Source organism: Cibotium barometz, chromosome 46, assembly GCF_041138505.1.
Source record: "Cibotium barometz isolate CiBa-2024 chromosome 46, ASM4113850v1, whole genome shotgun sequence".
In the NCBI taxonomy this organism is placed as follows: Eukaryota; Viridiplantae; Streptophyta; class Polypodiopsida; order Cyatheales; family Cibotiaceae; genus Cibotium; species Cibotium barometz.
Genome location: NC_141091.1, coordinates 16,989,618 through 17,017,348, shown reverse-complemented (window position 1 = coordinate 17,017,348; position 27,731 = coordinate 16,989,618).

The window sequence follows — 27,731 nt, the reverse complement described above, 5'->3', positions numbered from 1 at the left end:
TCCACTTTTTTTATTTTCTTAACGAATTTTTGTAAAACGAGGTCAAGATACTGAACTAACCTTCATTTGATTAAATTAGATAGAAGGGAAACTATTAGAGACTTAACTTGAAGGAATCAACGCTTTTTTTCCTATTGAATCAGACACAGCCGTTGATTTATTTATCGGAGAAGTGTTCAGGTTTTTAATTAACTACTCGAGTTCTAAGCGTATTCCTATTGATCAATTTTATTATTAAAACTGTATTGATTCTAGCCTAACCCCATCTAGCCCATGGGTCATTGGAATTGGTAGAACCAGACAAGTACTCACCCACCCATAATTGAATGCTTTTCTTAACTTTTTCTTTAGAATACAGATATGCACACACTCCTCTTTAAACTTTAGCTTTTAAAACAATCCATTGACAAACAATTATTGGTTACAGATGTCATAACTCAAAATTTCCATTCAATCCTTGTTTCTCACAAAACAGTATCACTCTGGACTCTCCGTTGAGACCAACAGGTCAGCAACAAGATCCAGTAATAGATTACAATAATTTTCTCGTCATCATACATATATTTATCTTCCACGACATATGCATGGGTGTTGTCCTAAGCACCGCGAGCCCGCGCATCGCCTGGTCAGAACCCTCCAGGATCCTCCTTAGGTGTCCTGGCACTTCACTTAGGGACCGCTTCGTTCGGCCCTCGCCCATCGTACCAAAAGCAAACCATTTTTCACCATACCGAGACTGTGGGTAGGTTTTTGCTACGTGAGCTGTCCTTTGAATCCCCACTGCTAACTGTTGCAACCGAACTTCCCTTAGAAAAACACATATACCTAATGCTCCCTCCAGCATTCTGGCGTAAGACAGTCCTTTAAGAAAATAGGGTTTCTATATGCAAGTTTTCAGTTTTGATTTTCTTTTGAATAATACAATGAGTATATCTTAATTCCGTATCCCAAGACTTCTAGATCACAGGTATGGATTCCCAAGCAAAATTCCTCGAATTCTATAATCTTGATCCTCAGATCAAAATCAAAGGTCTCAATTTAATTTCAGATTCGGTGGGTGATTTGATTGAATTTTCCTGAACTGGTCACGTCGTCTTTTCTTGAAACTGACGAAGAAGATTAAGCCGTGGTGGTCATAGTCTGATTTAGGGCTCGAGTCTGGAAAGGTTCTCCCTGAACTATCTTTCTCGAAGGGTAATATTACAATTACCACTTTACTAAATTTCATTCATTGAGTATTTTGCTTAACTGAATTCAAAACTAAACACGTATTCCTATGAGGAATAAATTAATCATTTATCTAAAATTCCGACTTCGATAGATCTTCTGAATTTTCTCATTACCATCCTAGAGAATATGAAACATTAGAATTTTCCTTCAAAGAGTATTTACTTATTCATTTACCAATATTCATGGGATTTAAACAATGATTAAAGAGATCTCTCATTTTGATAAAATTTTTTTTTGTATGCATCTATTTATGCATAAAATCCAACTTCTATGGAAATAACACTTTTATATAAAAGAAAATCTTTTTATGCATCTATTTATGCATAAAAATCAATTTTGATGAAACTAACACTTTTATAATAAAAAAATTCTTTTATGCATCTATTTATGCATAAAAATCCATTTTGATGAAAGTAACACTTTTATAATTAAAAATTTCTTTTATGCATAAAATCAATATTGATGAAAGTAACACTTTTATAATAAAAAAAATTCTTTTATGCACCTATTTATGCATAAAATTTAATTTTGGTGAAAGTAACACTTTTATAATAAAAAAACATCCAATATGCATCTTTCTATGCATAGAATTTAAATCTAATGAAAATCACTCTTTTATAATTAAAAAAAATAACCAATATGCATCTTTCTATGCATAGAATTTAAATCTAATGAAAATCACTCTTTTATAAAAAAAAAACCAATATGTATCTTTCTATGCATAGAATTTAAATCTAATGAAAATCACTCTTTTATAATTTAAAAAAATAACCAATATGCATCTTTCTATGCATAGAATTTAATTCTAATGAAAATAACACTTTTATAATAAAAATATTTCTACTATGTATTTTTCTATGCCTAGAATGAAAATAACACTTTTAGAATACACAAACGGTGGGGATTACTCTTTTTGAATAATAAAAGATAAAACTTATTTCACAAAATTTGAGAAAATTTTGCCATAACCTCCTTTGTGTGGCTGACCATTTTTCAAATTTTCCTATCCTTAAGTCACTTAAAAATTATCCTCAAATGGTTTAAAGCATTTTAAACTAATCAAATTCCACTTTTAAAAGAGAAATAATATGAAAAGTTTAATTCCAACAATTAGATTACTTATCTGGGATAAAGAAAGGCTGAATTTAAGAATAAGAGAAGGGGAAAGCCTTTCCAACAAGGCATAGCATCATTTTACATTTCAAAGAAAACAAAAATTAGAAAACCATTAAAAAAGAATAAAGAAAAAGTAGGATTTCTAGCTTACATGAATTTCTGAGAGCTTTCCTTTGGCTTGATGATTTGAGGGATCTACTCTTGTTTGCAACAAGAGTGGCCACCAATTCTTTAGAAGAGGGAATGGTCAAAAACTAATGAATTATTAAGAAATTCACAATTTTTGGCTCTGGGGAGGAGTAGAGTAACAATGCATAAAACACTGTTAAGTTTCTACAAAGGGGGAGGCTTCTATTTATAGGAAAAAGTGAGCTTCTAACCAAGCAAACTGATTCTAGAATTTTCCAGATCAGTTTGGTCAATTTTTGACCATTTTTGGGTCAGCTTAGCTTACTTTTTGGAACTAGACTTGAATTAAGAGAGAGGAGAGATGAAATATCTCAATATCTACGAATTTAAAACTCCACCACACATGTGAAATAGGCACCTCCTTCATGAGGGGGAATCCCCACTATTGAGGTGTCAAAAATTCATTATTTTAGTATTTGCTTTGGTCCTTAGTCCACTCTTCATCTTATGTGAGTATTTACTTATTTTTGGGGGGATTTTTTTTATTTCTTCTAATTATCTCCTCCCTACATTTGGATGAATGTGATTGGCCCCTCAGAACCTTAATTTAAATTTTTTTAAAAATCTGGACCCCTAGGATAAGGCCTTTTGAACAGATTATAATTGATTTTTATTGCACCTTTTTGAAAACCTTTTTGAACTTCTGTTTCGGGGGAATTCATTTTAATAAGAAGAGATATTTTTCCATCCAAAAATATCTAAAATCTGAATAACCTCTCTCTAGAATATTTTCTCTCTCTAAGTAAAAACAGGTAAAAATAAGTTCTTTTATATTTCTGAAGAGGGATTTGATTACAGGGGAAGATACTGGACATCTTGAGCGGCTGGGGAGGAATCTTACAGAATCAAGGAGAGACCAGTGGGAATAGATGCTTGGATGTAAACTCTATAAATTGAGGCATTTGCTTAATGAGAATTTGTCGGTTTTTGATTATCCATGCCTACATTAAGCTATCAGTTAATTACTCACTAATCACATCTTAATTATCATCTAATCTCTTTTCTAATGATGTTGATTCTAGCATTTGATCCACCATAGCTCATCACATTGCTGCAAATTTAACATGGTATCAGAGCCTAGCTTAGAATCCATCAAATTTATATGCCTACATTATCCATGCCTACATTTACTGGTTTTTGATTATCCATGCCTACATTAAGCTATCAGTTAATTACTCACTAATCATATCTTAATTATCATCTAATCTCTTTTCTAACGATGTTGATTCTAGCATTTGATCCACCATAGCTCATCACATTGCTGCAAATTTAACATGGTATTAGAGCCTAGCTTAGAATCCATCAAATTTATGAGCCCATTATCTTGCTAATCTACTAATCAGGATTAGTAGACAATCAAGTTTTTTTTACCTCTTTCTTCAAAGAGCTTCTGTACCCCCAGTTGGTGGAGGGGCTTGATCTCCCTCCAGGCTTAACAATAGCCTTCAAGCCTTTAGCCACACATAGCCACAAGCCCTATGCTCCAGCCCATCAACGCGAATCGCCAAACCGCAACCGCCTCCTGGAGCTGCCAATTTTTACGAATTCGCCAGCTCTAGTTTTCTGAAGAGAATTGTAGATCTACACTTACACAGAAGACATTGCTCTAATTCCTCTTGGCCCTAGGGGTTTTCAAGGACGCTCTACAAGCTGGTGAAGACAGTTTTTGATTTCATCAAGTCTATAGTGAGATCTAAGCTCTCCATCAAATCTGCAGGTGACTTTGGTAAAATAGAGATTAAGCATTCAATGTTTGGTCAAATCTTGTATTTCTTGGCTTAATCCTCTACTAGACTAATTGCCACATTGAGATGGCTTTGAAAGGAGTTGAGCTCATTTGAACTCTAAGGCCCCAGATCTGGACTCCCCGCATACTCTGTTTTTTGCACACAAGACAGAGGACTATTTTGCTAATCGATGATTAATCAATACTAATCACTGTATTGTAGTGCAATTGAGGGTTCAAATCAGCCATTGGGTATGTGATACTTCATATTGCAATTCGGAGATGGTTTGATACTTCAACCATTCAGTACAGATTTGTTACCCTTGGTTTAATGTAATTTTTGGTTGATAAATCTATTGTAATCATCACCTAAACACCAGATTAAGTTGTAAAAGGGTAGACACTGCCCTTGAATCTCAAAATTGGATCAAGAGGTAAGACCCCCTTCACATCATCATGAGCACGGCACAAGAGATAGCCAAATTTAACGGGGAGCAGTTTTATACATGGTAAACAAAAACCATGTATTTGCTCATGAGGAAAAATCCGTGGGGACTAGTTGAGGGAAGAGATGAATGCCCAGAGGTGAGTGGGGAAAATGACTGGAAGAGCAGGAATGAGAAAGCATCAGAACTCATCGCACACTCAGTTTAAATGATGAAATCATTCATCACATCACAAGGATACAATGGGAAAAAGATACATGGGATGAACTCAATAAATAATTTGGCACTCAAACAAAAAAATTCAAAGATAAATTTGTTAATGCAATTCTACAAACTGGATATGAAGGAAAGTGAACCTTCAATCACACACTTGAACAAATATAAAAGCATTAAGCAACAACTGGTAGCCATTGGCAAGAAGGTAGAAGATGATGAGGCACTAGCAGTACTTCTGAAGGTAGAAGATGATGAGGCACTAGCAGTACTTCTGAAGAGTGTCAACAAAGGTGAATATGAAAACATTATAGCAACATTAAAGAATGTACCTGAATTGAAGCTGCACGAGATAGAAGGAGCTCTACTAGAGCAAGAGACCAAGGTGAATGTACCTGAATTGAAGCTGCACGAGATAGAAGGAGCTCTACTAGAGCAAGAGACCAGGGTCAAAGAGAAGAAATGGCTGGACTCAACAACAAGAGAAGAAAAAGCATTCTTCACCTGAGGAGGATTCTCTTGAGGACGAGGACAAGGAAGAGGCAGAGTAGGAGGAAGGACCTTCACTTGCCACAACTGTGGAAAGCCAGGACACATGGCAAGAGAAAGCTATAGCAAACCGAGTGGAGAAGGAACGACATCGGGCAAACTTCATGGAGGCTCCTAAGGAAGTGGAGTCAGATCATCTTTTCTCTGAGAGAGAGAGAGAGAGAGAGAGAGAGAGAGAGAGAGAGAGAGAGAGAGAGAGAGAGAGAGAGAGAGAGAGAGAGAGAGAGAGAGAAACCCCACAACCCAATGTAACCTGCCCCAACAGAGTAAAACCACCTCTGAGCCACGTGGTAGATGTATGTGTGAGCACTTTAGTGAAGGTCACAGACACTTGTAGTAGCCTTGAACACATAGAGAGAGAGAGAGAGAGAGAGAGTGTGTGTCAAGGATTATGAGTTTAGGGACTTGAGGCACTGGTCGCGGACTACCAAGGACTACCAAGTAAGAGGGAAACTTGGTATAGGGTGCTAGGAGTATTCACATGAGGGGAGGTGTTGAAATATACAAGTGAATAGGGTGTGTGCAGGAACAAGCCCTTAGCAAGAGGTTGTAAAAGAGAATCTGTAAATGAGAGAGAAGCTGTGAAAAGGTGAGAAGTATCTACTGGGAGAGAATAAAGGGTAGCATGAGAAGATTTAGGATGTGTGGAGATATTCTGGGAAGAGGTGGATAGAATCAAGCAAAAGAGGTATAGTGAATCAAGGAGAGACCAGTGGGATTAGATGCTTGGATGTAAACTCTATGACTTGAGGCATTGGCCTAATGAGAATTTGTTGATTTTTGATTATCCATGCCTACATTAAGCTATCAGTTAATTACTCACTAATCAGATCTTAGTTATCATCTAATCTCTTTTCTAATGATGCTGATTCTAGCATTTGATCCACCATAGCTCATCACATTGCTGCAAATTTAACATGGTATCAGAGCCTAGCTTAGAATCCATCAAATTTATGAGCCCATTATCTTGCTAATCACCTAGCTAGTCAAGATTAGTAGATAATCAAGTTTTTTTACCTCTTTCTTGAAAGAGCTTCTGTACTCCCAGTTGGTGGAGGGGCTTGATCTCCCTCCAGGATTAACAATAGCCTTCAAGCCTTTAGCCACACATAGCCACAAGCCCTATGCTCCAGCCTATCAACGCGAATCACCAAACCGCCTCCTGGAGCTGCCAATTTTAACGAATTCGCCAGCGCTAGTTTTCTGAAGAGAACTACAGATCTACACTTACACAAAAGACATTGCTCTAATTCCTCTTGGACCTAGGGGTTTTCAAGGGTGCTCTACAAGCTGGTGAAGATAGTTTTTGATTTCATCAAGTTTACAGTGAGATCCAAGCTCTCCATCAAATTTGTAGGTGACTTTGGTAGTAAAACAGAGATTAAGCATTCAATGTTTGGTCAAATCTTGTGTTTCTTGGCTTAATCCTCTACTAGACTACTTACTATTGATGGATTATTGGGTATCTGATACAGATCCCTATAACTTCAGATTGCAATAGGGAGACGGTTTGATACTCCACCCATTCAGTACAGATTTGTTACCCTTGGTTTGATGTAATTTCTAGTGGTGAATTTATGCTGATAAATCTGTTGTAATCATCACCTAAACACCTGATTGAGTTGTAAAAGGGTAGACATTGCCCTTGAATCTCGAAATTGGATCAAGAGGTAAGACCCCCTTCACATCATCATGAGCACAGCACAAGAGATAGCCAAATTTAACGGGGAGTAGTTTTATACATGGCAAACAAAAACCATGTATTTGCTCATTAGGAAAAATTTGTGGGGGCTAGTTGAGGGAAGAGATGAATGCCCAGAGGTGAGTGGGGAAAATGAGTGGAAGAGAAGGAATGAGAAAGCATTAGGACTCATTGCATAGTTTAAATGATGAAATCATTCATCACATCACAGGGATATAATGGGAAAAAGATGCATGGGATGAATTGAATAAATTATTTGGCACTCAAGCAAAAAATTCAAAGATAAATCTGTTAATGCAATTCTACAAACTGGATATGAAGGAAAGTGAACCTTCAATCACACACTTTAACAAATATAAAAGCATTAAGCAACAACTGGTACCTTTGAGAATCATCGATCATGTAGGCCATGTGTGGTAGATGTATGTGTGAGCACTTTAGTCAAGGTCACGGGCACTTATAGTAGTCTTGGACACATAGAGACAAAGAGAGAGAGAGAGTGTGTCAAGGAGGACTATGAGTTTAGGGACTTGAGGCACTGGTCATGAACTATCAAGTAAGAGGGAAACTTGGTATAGGGTCCAAGTGTGCTAGGAGTATTCCCTTGAGGGGAGGTGTTGAAATATACAAGTGAATAGGGTGTGTGCGGGAACAAGCCCTTAGCAAGAGGCTGTAAAAGAGAATCTGTAAATGAGAGAGAAGCTGTGAAAAGGTGAGAAGTATCTACTAGGAGAGAATAAAGGGTAGCATGAGAAGATTTAGGATGTGTGGAGATATTCTGGGAAGAGGTGGAGAGAATCAAACAAAAGAGGTGGTGTGAATCAAGGAGAGACCAGTGGGATTAGATGCTGTAAACTCTATGAATTGAGGCATTGGACTAATGAGAATTTGCTGGTTTTTTATTATCCATGCCTACATTAAGCTATCAGTTAATTACTCTCACTAATCACGTCTTAATTATCATCTAATATCTTTTCTAATGATGTTGATTCCAGCATTTGATCCACCATAGCTCATCACATTGCTGCAAATTTAACATGGTATCAGAGCCTAGCTTAGAATCCATCAAATTTATGAGCCCATTATCGTGCTAATCACCTAGCTAATCAAGATTAGTAGATAATCAAGGTTTTTTTACCTCTTTCTTCAAGGAGCTTTTGTACCCCCAGCAGCTGGTGGAGGGGCTTCATCTCCCTCTAGGCTTAACAATAGCCTTCAAGCCTTTAGCCACACATAGCCACAAGCCCTATGCTCCAGCCCATGAACGCGAATCGCAAAACTGCCTCCTGAAGCTGCCAATTTTCAGGAATTCACCAGCGCTAGTTTTCTGAAAGAGAACTATAGATCTAAACTTACACAGAAGACTTGCTCTAATTTCTCTTGGCCCCAGGGGTTTTCAAGGGTGCTCTACAAGCTGGTGAAGACAGTTTTTGATTTCATCAAGTCTACAGTGAGATCCAAGCTCTCCATCAAATCTACGGGTGACTTTGGTAAAACAGAGATTAAGCATTTAATGTTTGGTCAAATCTTGTGTTTCTTCCTTAATCCTCTACTAGACTAATTGTGCTATTGATGGTTTTGAAAGGAGTTGAGCTCATTTAAACTCTAAGGCCCCAGATCTGGGTCCCCGCATACTCTATTTTTTACACACAAAACAAAGGACTATTTTGCTAATCAGTGATTAATCAGCATTAATCATTATATTTTACTAATCAATGATTAATCAACACTAATCACTATATTTTGGTACAATTGAGGGTTTGAATTAACCATTGGGTATCTGATACATATCCCTATAGCTTTAGATTGCAATTCGGAGATGGTTTGATACTCCAACCATTCAGTACAGATTTGTTACCCTTGGTTTAATGTAATTTCTGGTGAATTTATCCTTATAAATCTGTTTGTAATCATCACCTAAACACCAGATTGAGTTGTAAAAGGGTAGACACTGCCCTTGAATCTCGAAATTGGATCAAGAGGTAAGACCCCCTTCACATCATCATGAGCACGACACAAGAGATAGCCAAATTTAACGGGGAGCAGTTTTATACATGGCAAACAAAAACCATGTATTTGCTCATGAGGAAAAATGTGTGGGGGCTAGTTGAGGGAAGAGATGAATGCCCAGAGGTGAGTGGGAAAAAAGAGTGGAAGAGTAGGAATGAGAAAGCATTAGGACTCATCACACTCAGTTTAAATGATGAAATCATTCATCACATCATAGGGATACAATAGGAAAAAGATGCATGGGATGAACTCAATAAATTATTTTGCACTCAAGCAAAAAATTCAAAGATAAATCTATTATTGCAATTCTACAAACTGGATATGAAGGAAAGTGAACCTTCAATCACACACTTGAATAAACATAAAAGCATTAAGCAACAAGTGGCAGCCATCGACAAGAAGGTAGAAGATGATGAGGCACTAGCAGCGCTTCTGAAGAGTGTGGACAAAGGTGAATATAAAAACATTATAGCAACATTAAAGAGGTCGTTGAAGACCTAACTGATAAAGTTGCAACAGCTAACGGAGGATGTCTCGTGTAGCAAGGTCGGCTGAGGTCTTGACCAGCATCGGTTCGATTCAAATGGTGAGCTTTCCGGTACGGTGGATGAGGGACCAAGGAAGCGGCCTATGAGTGAAGCGCTAGGTGACCCTGCGAAGGATCCTAGAGGGTGTTGACCATACAGTGCTCGGCGAGCTCTCGGTTGCCGAAGTACCCACACGTGCGTCAGGAAGGATATTGGAACAAGGAGTAAGAGTTGTTTTTTGAAACCGGGCATGGATCTGGTTGATTGACCTTGCTGGTCCTCAACGGATGAGTCCATGGCTCTTTTATATGGATATATTGGTTGATCTTGCTGATCTTCAATGGAGATTCCATCTTGATTTTTATAAGTGAATACATTGTCGGGTACTATGAGCTAGTACCCAGGACAAAACCTAACCGAATTCCTAATTGGATCCTATCACTACAGTGGTTGGGCGGTTGGCTAACCCATGGGACTGGTGGATGGGAAGGGGTTAGGCTAGACTGATGGATCCGTAAAATGAGACTCAGTTCTGTTATAGTAGGATAGATGAAGTAAATCTCGGATAGTAATTGTTCTATGGAAAAAGAATCAACGGCTATGCCTCTTGATGGGGAAAAAAGCGTTGGTTTCTATGATCCAAGTGCAAGTTTCTTCCTTGATCTGACAAGTGACTCACAAGTTCGATCGGATCAATTTGGTCAATAATGACCCTGACTAGGTTAGAGAACAAATATCTTGGAGGAATTGCCCGTGCTTTCCAGTAGGGGGAAGTTTTTCTGGGTTCCGTTTTTGCAGAACCAAGGGATTAGTCTCTTGTCCGGATATCTGTGGGTAGGCGAGGCCCTGAGTGAGGGCTCCTGCCCCGCGGCGCAAGAAGTGCTACTTCCACTGCTAGCACCCCCCAATCCGTTGCGCGGAGGGGGCAAGGATCTTTCAGCTGGTATCAGAGCGAATTAACTAAAGTGGATCAACTGAAAAGCCAAAAATGTCAAAAATTTGTTAAGATAATTGGATATTGATCCAATTAATGGTTATTCTATCATATGATATTACTAAACTTTATGTTTTCAAAATTATTGAGAATTATCAGTAATAGCAGCGAAGTTATGGCAAAATTTTTAAAAAATTAACACATAAATCATTTTCATTCATAATATGAAAAGAGGACTTCCTACCATATTCTAATCATCCTAGATTAATTGAATGATTCTCATTATAATCATGAAAATTTTGATTTTATGTTTATGCATAAATAGTTAATTAGAAAAAAGAGGAATTTCTAGTAATTTATTTTTATGTTAAAAGAGTAATCCCCATGATAATGGAAATCCCTGTATTCCAATGAAGTAAGAGAAAACTTGGGATGCTAAAATAATTTATATTTTATTTAAAAATTAAAGAAGGATGATTTTAGTTAAATTTATCTTTTTGCATAGATAAATTTAAATGATGAAAGAGGAATTCCCACCATATTGGAATTCAAATATTTAAATAAGGAAAGTGTAATTTTTAGCATATTGAAAGTTAATGGGTATTTTATTTAAATTCAAAGATGAATTTTAGATAAATTTATTTTATCTATGAGAAATATTTAAATGGTAAAAGAGAAATTCCTATGACATTTGGAATTCCATCATTTAGATCGAAAAAGAGAAATTCCTAGCATATTGAATTAATGGGTATTTTATTATGAGAAATATTGAGGATAAAAGAGAAATTCCCATGACATTGGAATGCAAATAATTCCCATGGTATTTGAGATCCAAGAAATTAGATGGAAAGAAGAGGAATTTTTTAGCATAATTTAATTTATGATTATTTATCAAAAGTGGAAATATGGGTAGAATTGATTTCTGTAAATCCCATGAATTCTTTTGTTCAAAAGAGGAATATTGAATATAATTCAATTGAGGAACTGAGAAGGAATATAGAAATAGTTGTTCGAGAAAAGGAACCTTTAATTCGGCCAAGCAATTGGTAGAAATTTAGAAAAAGTCCCATTATCGAAATCAATCTAGAAAAAGCTACTAAATGGGAATAGCATGTGAAATGGATGTGATAAGATGTAAATAGGATGCGATAAGATGTGAATGGATGTGATAAGATATAAATAAGATGCGATAAGATGTAAATAGGATGCGATAAGATGTGAATGGATGTAATAAGATGAAAATAGAATGTGATAAGATATGATGTAATGGAAATGGATGTGGATGTGTATGTGAAAGAATGGATGTGGATGTGTATGTGAAAGAATGGATGTGGATGTGTATGTGGAAGAATGGATGTGGATGTGTATGTGAAAGTATGGATGTGGATGTGTATGCAAAAGGATGTGATGTCAATGTGAGTGAATGGATGAGATGTAATGTGATGTGAATCAGGATGTGAATGAATGAGATGTGATGTCATGTGAATCGGATGTAAATGAATGATATGGGATGTGAATGAATGAGATGTGATGTCATGTGAATCGGATGTAAATGAATGATATGGGATGTGAATGGATGAGATGTGATGTGATGTCAATCGGGATAAGAATGAATGAGATGAGATGTGATGTGATGTGAATCGGGATAAGAATCGGATGTAAATGAATGATATGGGATGTGAATGGATGAGATGTGATGTGAATCGGGATAAGAATGAATGAGATGAGATGTGAAATGAATGTGATGAGATGTGATGTAAATTGAGATAGATGTGAATAAATGATATGTGAATCGGGATAAGAATGAATGAGATGAGAATGAATGAGATGTAAATGAATGATATGTGAATCGGGATAAGAATGAATGAGATGAGATGTGATGTAAATTCAGATAGATGTGAATGAATGATATGTGATGAATGAGGTGTGAATATGGGTAGATGCGAGTGGATGAGATGTGATGAGGAAAAATGAGGTGTGATGGGATGTGAATATGGGTAGATGCGAGTGGATGAGATGTGATGAGGAAAAATGAGGAAAGATGTGATGAGATGAAAAATAATGTGATTGGATGAGAATAGAAATACATATGAATTGGATATGGATTAAGTAATGTGGATAGATGTGGAACAATGTGAAAGACGAGAGTTCATTATAGAAACTGTATTTATGACCTGTTTTTAAATGACTATTTTATGTCAATAATGCTGGGGAAGCATTTTGACCGTCTTGAGAATGAGGTCGTGGAGACCTAACTGATAAAGTCGCAACAGCTGACGGAGAGTCAACGGAGGACGTCTCGCGTAGCAAGGTCGGCCCACCGAGGTCTTGACCAACCTTGGTTTGATTTAAATGGTGAGCTTCCGGTACGGTGGATGAGGGACCAAGGCAACGGCCTATGAGTGAAGCGCTAGGTGACTTGCGAAGGATCCTAGAGGGTACTGACCATATGGTGCTCGGGCTTTGGGTCGCCGAAGATACCCACACGTGCGTTTGGGAAGATATTGGAACAAGGAGTAAGAGTTGTTTTCTGAATCCGGGCATGGATCTGGCTGATTGACCTTGCTAGTCCTCAACGGATGAGTCCATGGCTCTTTTATATGGATCTGTTGGTTGATCTTGCTGATCTCTTCAACGGAGATTCCATCTTGATTTTTATAAGTGAATATATTGTCGGGTACTATGAGCTAGGAACTATCGAAAAGGCCCCTGAGTGATAGGTGGTGAGCGTTCTGGTGTTGCCAATGATACCATAGGTACACCGATGAAGGAATGATTGGAAATTAGGATTCAACCGGATATTTTGGAGGATTATGAACAGTGACACTATGGTTTCATTAAATGATTGTTTTAAACATAGCTGAATCTGCGAAAAAGGTAATTTTGTATTGGATGTGTAAGTGGTGTGACTAGCGCTAAATTTGCATGAATATCTGGCTATGAATATCTGGCCAGGGGGCTTGGGAACTCTTTTCCCTGGTACCCGGGACAAAACTTAACCAAATTCCTAATTGTATCCCATCACTACAGTGGTTGGGCCTAACCCATGGGATTGCTGGATTGATGGATCTGTAAAATGAGACTCAATTCTGTCATAGTACGATAGATGAAGTAAATCGCGGATACTAATTGTTCTATGGAAAAAGAATCAACGGCTGTGCCTCTCGATGGGGAAAAAAGCATTGGCTTCTATGTTCCAAGTGCAAGTTTCTTCCTTGATCTGACCAAGTGACTCACAAGTTCGATCGGATCAGTTTGGTCAGTAATGACCTTGACTACGTTAGAGTACAAATATCTTGGAGGAATCGCCCGTGCTTTTCGGTAGGGAAAAGTTTTTTCGGGTTCGGTTTTTGAATAACCAAGGGATTAGTCTCTTGTCCGGATATCCATTTGGGCGAGGCCCCGAGTGAGGGATCTTGCCCCGTGCAAGAAGTGCTACTTCCACTACTAGCACCCCCGAATCCATTGCACAGAGGGGGCATGATCTTTCAATCTATAAATGAGAGAGAAGCTGTAAAAAGGTGAGAAGTATCTACTAGGAGAGAATAAAGAGTAGCATGAGGTGGAGTGGCGATATTCTGGGAAGAGGTGGAGAGAATCAAGCAAAAGAGGTGGAGTGAATGAAGGAGAGACCAGTGGGATTAGATGCTTGGATGTAAACTCTATAAATTGAGACATTGGCCTAATGAGAATTTGTTGGTTTTTAATTATCCATGCCTACATTAAGCTATCAGTTAATTACTCACTAATCACCTCTTAATTATCATCTAATCTCTTTTCTAATGATGCTAATTCTAGCATTTGATCCACCATAGCTCATCACATTGCTACAAATTTAACATGGTATCAGAGCCTAGCTTAGAATCCATCAAATTTATGAGCCCATTATCTTGCTAATCACCTAGCTAATCAGGATTAGTAGATAATAAAGTTTTTTAATGTCTTTCTATAAAGAGCTTCTGTACCCCCAGCTGGTGGAGGGGCTTGATCTCCTTCCACGCTTAACAATAGCCTTCAAGCCTTTAGCCACACATAGCCACAAGCCCTATGCTCTAGCCCATCAACGTGAATCGCCAAACCGCCTCTCCTAGAGCTACCAATTTTTGTGAATTTGCTAGCGCTAGTTTTCTGAAGAGAACTGTAGATCTACACTTACACAAAAGACATTGCTCTAATTCCTCTTGGCCCTGAGGGTTTTCAAGGGTGCTCTACAAGCTGGTGAAGACAATTTTTTATTTCATCAAGTCTACAATGATATCCAAGATCTCCATCAAATCTGCAGGTGACTTTGGTAAAACAGAGATTAAGCATTCAATGTTTGGTCAAATCTTGTGTTTCTTGCCTTAATCCTCTACTAGACTAATTACTATTAATGGCTTTGAAAGGAGTTGAGCTCATTTGAACTCTAAGGCCCCAGATTTAAACTCCCCGCTTACTCTATTTTTTACACACAAAACAGAGGACAATTTTGGTAATTAGTGATTAATCAGTACTAATCACTCTATTTTGGTTTAATTGAGGGTTCAAATTAACCATTGGGTATTTGATATAGATCCCTATAACTTCATATTGTAATTCGGAGATGGTTTGATACTCCAACCATTCAGTACAGATTTGTTACCCTTGGTTTAATGTTATTTTTATGAATTTATGCTAATAAATCTGTTGTAATCATCACCTAAACACCAGATTGAAATGTCAAAGGGTAGACACTGCCCTTGAATCTCAAAATTGGATCAAGAGGTAAGACCAACTTCACATCATCACATGAGCACAGCACAAGAGATAGCCAAATTTAACGGGGAGCAGTTTTATACATGGCAAACAAAAACCATGTAATTGATCATGAGGAAAAATCTGTGGGGGCTAGAAGAGATGAATGCCCAGAGGTGAGTGGGGAAAATGAGTGGAAGAGCAGGAATGAGAAAGCATTAGGACTCACCGCACTCAGTTCAAATGATGAAATCATTCATCACATCACGGGGATACAATGGGAAAAAGATGCATGGGATGAACTCAATAAATTATTTGGCACTCAAGTAAAAAATTCAAAGATAAATCTGTTAATGCAATTCTACAAATTGGATATGGAGGAAAGTGAACCTTCAATCACACACTTTAACAAATATAAAAGCATTAAGCAACAACTGGATTAAGCAACAACTGGTAGCCATTGGCAAGAAGGTAGAAGATGATGAGGCACTAGCAGTGGTTCTGAAGAGTGTGGACAAAGGTGAATATGAAAACATTATAGCAACACTAAAGAATGTACCTAAATTGAAGCTGCACGAGATAGAAGGAGCTCTACTAGAGCAAGAGACCAAGGTCAAAGAAAAGAAATGGCTGGACTCAACAGCACGAGAAGAAAAAGAACAAGGAGGATTCTCCCGAGGAGGATTCTCTCGAGGATCAGGACGAGGAAGAGGCAGAGTAGGAGGAAGGACCTTCACTTGCCCCACAACTGTGGAAAGCTAGGACACATGGCAAGAGACTGCTACAGCAAACCCAGTGGAGAAGGAATGACATCGGCAAAATTCATGGAGGCTCCTAAAAGGAAGTGAAGTCAGATCATCTTTTTTGAGAGAGAGAGAGAGAGAGAGAGAGAGAGAGAGAGAGAGAGAGAGAGAGAGAGAGAGATATGGAGAGAGAGAGAGAGAGAGAGAGAGAGAGAGAGAGAGAGAGAGAGAGAGAGAGAGAGAGAGAGGGAGAGAAACCCCACAACCCAATGTAACTTGCCCCAACAGAGTAAAATCACCTCTGAGCCACCGATGATGTAGGCCATGTGGTAGATGTATATGTGAGCACTTCACGGGCACTTGTAGTAACCTTGGACACACATAGAGAGAGAGAGTGTGTGTGTCAAGGACTATGAATTTAGGGACTTGAGACACTGGTCGCGAACTACCAAGTAAGAGGGAAACTTGGTATAGGGTCCAGGTGTGCTAGGAGTATTCACTTGAGGGGAGGTGTTGAAATATACAAGTGAATAGGGTGTGTGTGAGAACAAGCCCTTAGCAAGAGGCTGTAAAAGAGAATCTGTAAATGAGAGAGAAGCTGCGAAAAGGTGAGAAGTATCTACTGGGAGAGAATAAAGGGTAGCATGAGAAGATTTAGGATGTGTGGAGATATTTTGGGAAGAGGTTGAGAGAATCAAACAAAAGAGGTGGAGTGAATCAAGGAGAGACCAATGGGATTAGATGCTTGGATGTAAACTCTATAAATTGAGGCAGTGGCCTAATGTGAATTTGTTGGTATTTAATTATCCATGCCTACATTAAGCTATCAGTTAATTACTCACGTCTAAATTATCATCTAATCTCTTTTCTAATGATGTTGATTCTAGCATTGATCCACCATAACTCATCACATTACTGCAAATTTAACATGAAATCAGAGCCTAGCTTAGAATCCATCAAATTTATGAGCCCATTATCTTACTAATCACCTAGCTAATTAGGATTAGTAGATAATCAAGTTTTTTTATGGCTTTCTTCAAAGAGCTTCTGTACCCCCAGCTGGTGGAGGGGCTTGATCTCACTCTAGGCTTAACAATAGCCTTCAAGCCCTTAGCCACACATAGCCACAAGCCCTATGCTCTAGCCCATCAACGCGAATCGCCAAACCGCCTCCTCCTGGAGAGCTGCCAATTTTTGCGAATTTGCCAGTGCTAGTTTTCTGAAGAGAACTGTAGATCTACACTTACACAGAAGACATTGCTCTAATTCCTCTTGGCCCTAGGGGTTTTCAAGGGTGCTCTACAAGCTAGTGAAGACAGTTTTTTATTTCATCAAGTCTACAGTGAGATCCAAGCTCTCCATCAAATCTGCAGCAGCAGGTGACTTTGGTAAAACAGAGATTAAGCATTCAATGTTTGGTCAAATCTTGTGTTTCTTCCTTAATCCTCTACTAGACTAATTGCTATTGATGGCTTTGAAAGGATTTGAGCTCATTTGAACTCTAAGGCCCCAGATTTGGACTCCCCGCATACTCTGTTTTTGGCACACAAAATAGAGGACTATTTTGCTAATTAGTGATTAATCAGTACAACTAATCACTATATTTTGGTGTAATTGAGGGTTCAAATTAACCATTGGGTTTCCGATACATATCCCTATATCTTCAGATTGCAATTCGGAGATGGTTTGATACTCCAACCATTCAGTACAGATTTGTTACCCTTGGTTTAATGTAATTTCTAGTGAATTTATGCTGATAAATCTGTTGTAATCATCACCTAAACACCAGATTACATGGCAAACAAAAACCATGTATTTGCTCATGAGGAAAAATCTGTGGGGGCTAGTTGAGCGAAGAGATGAATGCCCAAAGGTGAGTGGGGAAAATAAGTGGAAGAGCAGGAATGATAAAGCATTAGGACTCATCGCACTCAGTTTAAATGATGAAATCATTCATCACATCACAGGGATACAATGGGAAAAAGATGCATGGGTTGAACTCAATAAATTATTTGGCACTCAAGCAAAAAATTCAAGATAAATCTGTTAATGCAATTCTACAAACTGGATATGAAGGAAAGTGAACCTTGAATCACACACTTGAACAAATATAAAAGCATTAAGCAACAACGGGCAGCCATTGGCAAGAAGGTAGAAGATGATGAGACACTAGCAGTGGTTCTGAAGAGTGTGGACAAAGGTGAATATGAAAACATTATAGTAACATTAAAGAATGTACCTGAATTGAAGCTGCACGAGATAGAAGGAGCTCTACTAGAGCAAGAGAATAGGGTCAAAGAGAAGAAATGGCTGGACTCAATAGCAGGAGAAGAAAAAGCATTCTTCACCCGAGGAGGATTCTCTCGAGGACGAGGATGAGGAAGAGGCAGAGTAGGAGGAAGGACCTTCACTTGCCACAACTGTGGAAAGCCAGGACACATGGCAAGAGACTGCTACAGCAAACCCAGTGGAGAAGGAACGACATCGGCAAACTTCATGGAGGCTCCTAGGGAAGTGGAGTCAGATCATCTTTTTTAAGAGAGAGAGAGAGAGAGAGAGAGAGAGAGAGAGAGAGAGAGAGAGAGAGAGAGAGAGAGAGAGAGAAACCCCACAACCCAATGTAACCTGCCCCAACAGAGTAAAACCACCTCTGAGCCACCAATGATGTAGGCCATGTGTAGATGTATGTGTGTGAGCACTTTAGTCAAGGTCACGGGCACTTGTAGTAGCCTTAGACACACATAGAGAGAGAGAGAGAGAGTGTGTCAAGGACTATGAGTTTAGGGACTTGAGGCACTGGTCGCGGACTACCAAGTAAGAGGGAAACTTGGTATAGGGTCCAGGTGTGCTAGGAGTATTCACTTGAGGGGAGGTGTTGAAATATACAAGTGAATAGGGTGTGTGCGGGAACAAGCCCTTAGCAAGAGGCTGTAAAAGAGAATCTGTAAATGAGAGAGAAGCTGTGAAAAGGTGAGAAGTATCTACTGGGAGAGAATAAAAGGTAGCATGAGAAGATTTAGGACGTGTGGAGATATTCTGGGAAGAGGTGGAGCAAAAGAGGTGGAGTGAATCAAGGACGAGAGACCAATGGGATTAAATGCTTGGATATAAACTCTATAAATTGAGGCATTGGCCTAATAAGAATTTGTTGGTTTTTGATTATCCATGCCTACATTAAGCTATCAGTTAATTACTCACTAATCACGTCTTAATTATCATCTAATCTCTTTTCTAATGATGTTGATTCTAGCACTTGATCCACCATAGCTCATCACATTGCTGCAAATTTAATATGGTATCAGAGCCTAGCTTAGAATCCATCAAATTTATGAGCCCATTATCTTACTAATCACCTAGCTAATCAAGATTAGTAGATAATCAAGTTTTTTTATGTCTTTCTTCAAAGAGCTTCTGTAACCCCCAGCTGGTGGGGGTACAAAAGAGCTTCTGTAACCCCAGCTGGTGGGGGTACTTAATCTCCCTCTAGGCTTAGCAATAGCCTTCAAGCCTTTAGCCACACATAGCCACAAGTCCTATGCTCTAGCCCATCAACGCAAATCGCCAAACCGCCTCCTGGAGATGCCAATTTTTGCGAATTCGCAAGTGCTAGTTTTCTAAATAGAACTGTAGATCTACACTTACACAGAAGACATTACTCTAATTCCTCTTGGCCCTAGGGGTTTTCAAGGGTGCTCTACAAGTTGGTGAAGATAGTTTTTTATTTCATCAAGTCTACAGTGAGATCTAAGCTCTCCATCAAATCTGCATGTGACTTTGGTAAAACAAAGATTAAGCATTCAATGTTTGGTCAAATCTTGTGTTTCTTCGCTTAATCCTCTACTAGACTAATTGCTATTGATGGCTTTGAAAGGAATTGAGCTCATTTGAACTCTAAGGCCCCAGGTCTGGACTCCCCGCATACTCTGTTTTCTGCACACAAAACAGAGGACTATTTTGCTAATCAGTGATTAGCACTAATCACTATTTTTTGGTGCAATTGAGGGTTCAAATTAACCATTGGGTATCTGATACTACAGATCCCTATACCTTCAGATTGCAATTCAGAGATGGTTTGATACTCCAACCATTCAGTACAGATTTGTTACCCTTGGTTTAATGTAATTTCTGGTGAATTTATGCTGATAAATCTGTTGTAATCATCACCTAAACACCAGATTGAGTTGTAAAAGGGTATACATTGCCCTTGAATCTTGAAATTGGATCAAGAGGTAAGACCCCTTCACATCATGAGCACGGCACAAGAGATAGCCAAATTTAACGAGGAGTAGTTTTATACATGGCAAACAAAAACCATGTATTTGCTCATGAGGAAAAATCTGTGGGGGCTAGTTAAGGGAAGAGATGAATGCCCAGAGGTGAGGGGGAAAAATGAGTGGAATAGCAAGAATGAGAAAGCATTAGGACTCATCGCACTCAGTTTAAATGATGAAATCATTCATCACATCACAGGGATACAATGGGAAAAAGATGCATGGGATGAACTCAATAAATTATTTGGCACTCAAGCAAAAAATTCAAAGCTAAATCTGTTAATGCAATTCTACAAACTAGATATGAAGGAAAGTGAACCTTCAATCACACACTTGAACAAATATAAAAGCATTAAGCAACAACTAGCAGCCATTGGCAAGAAGGTAGAAGATGATGAGGCACTAGCAGTGCTTCTGAAAGAATGTACCTGAATTGAAGCTGCACGAGATAAAAGGAGCTCTACTAGAGCAAGAGACTAGGGTCAAAGAGAAGAAATGGCTGGACTCAGCAATAGAAGAAGAAAAAGCATTCTTCACCCGAGGAGGAGAAGAAAAAGCAAGAGATCAGGGTCAATTCAGGTACATTAAAGAATGTACCTGAATTGAAGCTGCACGAGATAGAAGAGCAAGAGATCAAGGTCAAAGAGAAGAAATGGCTGGACTCAGCAGGAGAAGAGAAGAAATGGTTGGACTCAGCAAACAGGAGAAGAAAAAGCATTCTTCACCCGAGGAGGATTCTCTCGAGGACGAGGAAGAGGCAGAGTAGGAGGAAGGACCTTCACTTGCCACAAAGGGGAAAGCCAGGACACATGGCAAGAGACTGCTACAGCAAACCCAGTGGAGAAGGAAGAACGACATCGGCAAACTTCATGGAGGCTCCTAAGGAAGTGGAGTCAGATCATCTTTTCAGAGAGAGAGAGAGAGAGAGAGAGAGAGAGAGAGAGAGAAACCCCACAACCCAATGTAACCTGCCCCAACAGAGTAAAACCACCTCTGAACCACAGATGATGTAGGCCATGTGGTAGATGTATGTGTGAGCACTTTAGTCAAGGTCACGGGCACTTGTAGAAGCCTTGGACACATAGAGAGAGAGAGAGAGAGAGAGAGAGAGAGAGAGAGAGAGAGAGAGAGAGAGAGAGAGAGTGAGTGCGTCAAGGACTATGAGTTTAGGGACTTGAGGCACTAGTCTCATGGGTATAGGGTCAAGGTGTGCTAGGAGTATTCACTTAAGGGGAGGTATTGAAATATACAAGTGAATAGGGTGTGTGCGGGAACAAGCCCTTTGTAAGAGGCTGTAAAAGAGAATCTGTAAATGAGAGAGAAGTGAAAAGGTGAGAAGTATCTACTGGGAGAGAATAAAGGGTAGCATGGAAGATTTAGGATGTGTGGAGATATTCTGGGAAGAGGTGGAGAGAATCAAGCAAAAGAGGTGGAGTGAATCAAGGAGAGACTAGTGGGATTAGATGCTTGGATGTAAACTCTATAAATTGAAGCATTGGCCTAATGAGAATTTGCTAGTTTTTAATTATCCATGCCTACATTAAGCTACCAGTTAATTACTCACTAATCATATCTTAATTACTCACTAATCACATCTTAATTATCATCTAATCTCTTTTCTAATGTTGTTGATTCTAGCATTTGATCTACCATAGCTCATCACATTGCTACAAATTTAACATGGTATCAGAGCCTAGCTTAGAATCCATCAAATTTATGAGCCCATTACCTTGCTAATCACCTAGCTAATTAAGATTAGTAGATAATCAAGTTTTTTTTACCTCTTTCTTCAAAGAGCTTTTGTACCCCCAGCTAGTGGAGGGGCTTGATGTCCCTCCAGTTTTAACAATAGCCTTCAAGCCTTTAGCCACACATAGCCACAAGCCCTATGCTCCAGCCCATCAACGCAAATCGCCAAACCGCCTCCTGGAGCTGCCAATTTTTGCGAATTCGCCAGCGCTAGTTGTCTAAAGAGAACTGCAGATCTACACTTACATAGAAGACATTGCTCTAATTCCTCTTGGCCCTAGGGGTTTTCAAGGGTGCTCCACAAGCTGGTGAAGACAGTTTTTGATTTCATCAAGTCTACAGTGAGATCCAAGCTCTCCATCAAATATGTAGGTGACTTTGGTAAAACAAAGATTAAGCATTCAATGTTTGGTCAAATCTTGTGTTTCTTGGCTTAATCCTCTACTAGACTAATTACTATTGATGGCTTTAAAAGGAGTTGAGCTCATTTGAACTCTAAGGCCCCAGATCTGGACTCCCCGCATACTCTGTTTTCTACACACAAAAGATAGGACTATTTTGCTAATCAGTGATTAATCAGTACTAATCACTATATTTTGGTGCAATTGAGGGTTCAAATTAACCATTGGGTATCTGATACAGATCCCTATAACTTCAGATTGCGATTCAGAGATGGTTTGATACTCCAACCATTCAGTACAGATTTGTTACCCTTGGTTTAATATAATTTCTGGTGAATTTATGCTGATAAATCTGTTGTAATCATCACCTAAACACCAGATTTGGTTTAATAATCATCACCTGAACACCAGATTGAGTTGTAAAAGGGTAGACACTGTCCTTGAATCTTGAAATTGGATCAAGAGGTAAGACCCCCTTCACATCATCATGAGCACGGCACAAGAGATAGCCAAATTTAACGGGGAGCAGTTTTATACATGGCAAACAAAAACCATGATTTGCTTTATGAGAGGAAAAATCTGTGGGGGCTAGTTGAGGGAAGAGATGAATGCCCAAAGGTGGGTGGGGAAAATGAGTGGAAGAGCAGGAATGAGAAAGCATTAGTACTCATCGCACTCAGTTTAAATGATGAAATCATTCATCACATCACAGGGATACAATGGGAAAAAGATGCAAGGGATGAACTTAATAAATTATTTGGCCCTCAAGTAAAAAATTCAAAGATAAATCTGTTAATGCAATTCTACAAACTGGATATGAAGGAAAGTGAACCTTCAATCACACACTTGAACAAATATAAAAGCATTAAGCAACAACTGGCAGCCATTGGTAAGAAGGTAGAAGATGATGAGGCACTAGCAGTGGTTCTGAAGAGTGTGGACAAAGGTGAATATGAAAACATTATAGCAACATTAAAGAATGTACCTAAATTGAAGCTGCACGAGATACAAGGAGCTCTACTAGAGCAAGAGACTAGGGTCAAAGAGAAGAAATGGCTGGACTCAACAGCAGGAGAAGAAAAAGCATTCTTCACCCGAGGAGGATTCTCCCAAGGAGGATTCTCTCGAGGGGACGAGGACGAGGAAGAGGCAAAGTAGGAGGAAGGACCTTCACTTGCCACAACTGTGGAAAGCCAGGACACATGGCAAGAGACTGCTACAGCAAACCCAGTGGGGAGAAGGAAGAACGACATCGGCAAACTTCATGGAGGCTCCTAAGGAAGTGGAGTCAGATCATCTTTTCTAAGAGAGAGAGAGAGAGAGAGAGAGAGAGAGAGAGAGAGAGAGAGAGAGAGAAACCCCACAACCCAATGTAACCTACCTCAACAGAGTAAAACCACCTATGAGCCACCGATGATGTTGGATGTGGTAGATGTATGTGTGAGCACTTTAGTCAAGGTCACGGGCACTTGTAGTAGCCTTGGACACATAGAGAGAGAGAGAGAGAGTGTCAAGGACTATGAGTTTAGGGACTTGAGGCACTGGTCGTAGACTACTAAGTAAGAGGGAAACTTGGTATAGGGTCCAGGTGTGCTAGGAGTATTCACTTGAGGAGAGGTGTTGAAATATACAATTGACTAGGGAGTGTGCGGGAACAAGCCCTTAGCAAGAGGCCGTAAAAGAGAATCTATAAATGAGAGAGAAACTATAAAAAGGTGAGAAGTATCTACTAGGAGAGAATAAAGGGTAGCATGAGAAGATTTAGGATGTGTGGAGATATTTTGGGAAGAGGTGGAGAGAATCAAGCAAAAGAGGTGGAGAGAATCAAGCAAAAGAGGTGGAGTGAATCAAGGAGAGATCAGTGGGATTAGATGCTTGGATGTAAACTCTATAAATTGAGGCATTGGTCTAATGAGAATTTGCTGGTTTTTGATTATCCATGCCTAAATTAAACTATCAGTTAATTACTTACTAATCGTGTCTTAATTATCATCTAATCTCATTTCTAATGATGTTGATTCTAGCATTAATCCACCATAGCTCATCACATTGCTGCAAATGTAACATAGGGTGGGTTAGCCTCCTAGTATATGCACATATAATTGGCACATAACATACTTCCCCTCTCTCAAAACATAGGGTGGGTTAGCCTCCTAGTATATGCACATATAATTGGCACATAACATACTTCCCCTCTCTCAAAACATTGCACTCTTGCAATGAAAAGAAGGAAAAGTGTGCTGAATGTTCTCAACTAACTCCCAAGTCGAATCCTCAATTTCCCTATCTTTCCACTTAATTTTAACCTCAGGGATTAGGCAACTTACAAAGTTTCCTTTCCTTGACACACTGATGAAATTTGACCAATAATTTTGTACAAAATCCTTCATTTTTGCCCAATAAAAAGTCCTTCTAACCAAAGCCAAGGTGCGCTGTACCGATGGTGCATCACGACACTTAAATAGGATCCTCAATTTAATTTTCGACACATCCGATACACAAACCTTATCATTTCGAAAGAAAGGACCATTCTGAATAAAGAATTGGTTGGCTTTTCCTTGATTCACCAGGTTTTGATCTACCTCAAAGTTGGTGGACCCTGATTTTACCAAATTTTAATATTTTCCAAAGAAAATATATGTACTGTATTTTCCTTTGAGTGAATCGTACAAGTTAGAAGTAATTTCTGTGAAGCTAAGTTGATTAACTTCACCAATTTGGCTCAATGCATCAGCAATGGTATTCAAGCTAAGTTCATTAACTTCACCAATTTGGCTCAATGCATCAGCAATGGTATTCAAGCTACCTTTTCTACATTTAATCATGAAATTAAAGTCCTGCATCAATTCAGCCCATTTGGCCTTTCTACCTTTCAAGTCTAGTTGATCACAAATGAACTGTAAAGACTGATGACATGTCAAGACCATAAATTCAGACCCGTAGAGATATTGTCTCCATGCCTTTAAAGCATAAATAATTGCATAAACTCTTTCTCTTGAGCTAGGTATCTAGTCCGTGCATCCTTGAGTGTCTTACTCTCGAAGGCCACAAGCTTCCCATCCTGGAACAAAGCTGCGCCTACCGCAAAATCACGAGCATCAGTCTCTACAATGTAAGGCCTACTAGGATCTGGTAAGGCTAACATAAGAGCATCTCAAACTTTATATTTCAAAGTATCAAAAGTTTTCTGTATCTTCTCATTCCACTTAATCGGAGAATTAGACTTCTTGCTTTTACCCTTAAGAAGGTTGGCAAAAGGTACTATCAACTTCGAATAATCCTTGATAGATTTTTGAAGAAATACCACGAAACCTAAGAAATATCTTAACTACTTGACTGTATGTGAAACCAACCATTCTAAAACCTTTTGGATACGATCCAAATCTATACTTAAGCCATCTCGAGAGATCTTATGACCCGAGTATAACACTTCCTTTTTAAAGAAATCACACTTAGATAATTTACAATACATGTTCTCCTCCCTGAGCCTTCCTAGAACCTCTTTAATATGATTCTCATGCCCAGCTAAAGTTTTACTGTATATCAAAATATCATCTAAGAAAACCACCATGCATTTTCCTAACAGATCCTGAAATATATCATTCAGCAGCATCAGTTGGAAAGTTGCTGGTGCATTAGTGAGACCAAAGGGTAACACTAAAAATTCATAATGGCCATAACGTGTCCTAAAAGCAGTTTTAGGAACATCTTTCTCTGCAATATGGATCTAATGATAACCGGTTTGTAAATTCATAATGGCCATAACGTGTCCTAAAAGCAGTTTTAAGAACATCTTCCTCTGCAATATGGATCTAATGATAACCAATTTGTAAATCAAGCTTTGTGAAATACTTAGCTCCTTGCAACCTATCAATAAGATCGTCTGATCTAGGTAATGGGTATTTGTTTTTAATTATAACTTTGTTAAGATGTTTGTAATCAATACACATCCACGAGGTACCTTGATCTTTTTTCTTAACTAGGAGAACTGGTGCACCCCAAGAAGACTTACTCGGTCTAATTTGACCCATCCTCAAGTATTCAGCTAGTTGCTTTGCTACCTCATCTCAGTCTGGCTAAGCCTACATGGACGAATACTAACAGGTTCTGCACCCGGCACTAGCTCAATCTTATGGTCCACCTCTCTTTTAGGAGGTAATCCATGAGGTAATTCATCAGGAAATACATTGTGAAATTTTCTCTTAATGGAATTTAACACTTTACTTTCCCAAACATCCATAGAAACAGTGCTTACATTAAAATGAACACATGAAAACACTGGATCCATAAAATGAACACATGAAAACACTGGATCCAATTGAAAAAGTTTATAGTTAAATTTTTTTTCCATTAACTCAAGCTCATTAATAAAAGTTTCCTCGGGTACAACAATGTTTCCCTTAAGAGTAAAAAGGTTTCCATTATGATGGAAAGACATCAAATGTTTGACCCAATCAATAGAAAATTTCTTATTTTTTTTAAAATATGAAACCATTCCATCCCTAGAATTATGTCTACATGACCCAAGCTCATGATATGAAAATCAAGTCTATCTGAGTACAATTGGATGTCTAATGGTAGTTTTGACACCTTCTTGTTTCAGAATTGGACTTGTCCTCCAGCCATCCTAACCTTATACATGTGATCATTCTATGTGGTTTTCAGCTTTATCCTCTATACCACAATGTTGTCAATAAAATTGTGAGTACTACTAGGATCAAACAAAATATGAGCATGATGTCCATTTATTGATTCATAAACACGAAATATTTTATTTGGACCAAAAACGTCTTTACTGAAAGTACAATCTGAACATTGGCTTCCTTCAAGATGCGTAATATTGACTTCAGAAAATTTACAATCTGAACATTGGCTTCCTTCAAGATGCGTAATATTGACTTCAAAAAATTTACCTTGAAGTTCTATAATGTGTATAGATTTCTTTGGTATGAACTTCTTCAGTGCCACCTTTTGTCCAGGTGCTGTAGCTCCATTCAAAGGACAGAATTTCTTCGTGTGTCCCATTTCCTTGCATTTGAAACATGTAATATTATCCTTGCTCACAAATTTCTGCTTCTTGCTGGCATTGTCATATTTTTTTGGTTTTGGTGTGAAAACCAACTTTCTTTTTTGCCCACTATTTGAAAAAGTGAACGTGGATTTCTTTTCATTAGACGATGGTTTTGAAGTGTTGGCGTCGACCATAGTCTTA